Raw genomic sequence first — 987 nt, 5'->3', positions numbered from 1 at the left:
TCTAATCATCAAGAGTAAACCTAAAAATAAACTAAGAATAGCAATAAATTTAAAAAGTCAAAACAAAAATGTCATTCATTCCTTGCTAGCCACCTCAAGTTGAAACTATAACACAAATAGTTTTAATTTTATAGCTTCTTCAAAGTCTTCTTTCTCAACAACCTTTACATTATGAGGCAATAAAACAAAACTACATTATAAGGCAATAGAACTACAACACAGTGAGAGGTACGTACATTTGCAAAGGATTTAAAAGCTCATTGATGTGCACTAAAAAGTTTTATGCCCAACACACCTTGATACATATAATGAAGTATGAGGAAGAATTACTCGCTATCCTTTACAAGCACTAACTTTTGGAAGAAACTCTCCAAAAACATTTACAAGGTCTCTGCAATGAGAAATACCCAAATTAAATCACAATTCCTTGATCACAACTTCCTTATTCTAAATCTACTAAAAATAAACCAAATTATCACTATATAATATTATATATAATTCCACAGAGAAGTTTCCTACCAAAGATAGGACTCCATGTTTAGTTGATAGCATCAAACAAACTGAGCCTGACCTACAATACATAAACATATATATAATTCTCAACAATCCACCCCATAAGAAGATAAGGCCTTATCCATATGAAGAACTAATGTAATAGGTGTTGAAATTTAGCAACTCATATTTTATTTAACATCACTCCTTATTGCAAGAATAATTATGACTATCTTAAAGTTAAAAAGTTAATACTATATCGCAGTAACCTATTAATACAAACTTTAGCTACTTAAATTTAAGAAAAAAATATACAACTTCAAATTTGTAGTCATAAATTCCTGCTGGTAGATACATACAGCTTCTAGATAATTGACAACAAAATCAATAGCAACAATAGCACCAAGGCTTGATCCAACAATTGTCATTGGCCTTTTAATATAAGATTTCCAAAGCTATAGTTAACATAAGGGAAAACTTAATTAGCTTCAACAT

At 29.7% G+C, this 987-nt stretch overlaps 1 long non-coding RNA gene across 1 annotated transcript; it reads right to left on the bottom strand.

Annotated features, from left to right (window-relative positions):
* Window positions 1–245: 245 nt before the first annotated feature.
* LOC103490444 (uncharacterized) lies at window positions 246–576 on the bottom strand. The gene is made up of 2 exons (XR_001762780.2): window positions 520–576; window positions 246–391 (listed from the first exon to the last, which is right to left on the bottom strand). It is a non-coding gene; the product is annotated as an uncharacterized LOC103490444 (long non-coding RNA).
* Window positions 577–987: the final 411 nt, after the last annotated feature.

This window comes from Cucumis melo, chromosome 11, assembly GCF_025177605.1.
Source record: "Cucumis melo cultivar AY chromosome 11, USDA_Cmelo_AY_1.0, whole genome shotgun sequence".
NCBI classification, from domain to species: domain Eukaryota; kingdom Viridiplantae; phylum Streptophyta; class Magnoliopsida; order Cucurbitales; family Cucurbitaceae; genus Cucumis; species Cucumis melo.
The sequence above is the reverse complement of the archived record's forward strand: the minus strand, read 5'-3'. Positions and strand labels throughout refer to the sequence as shown.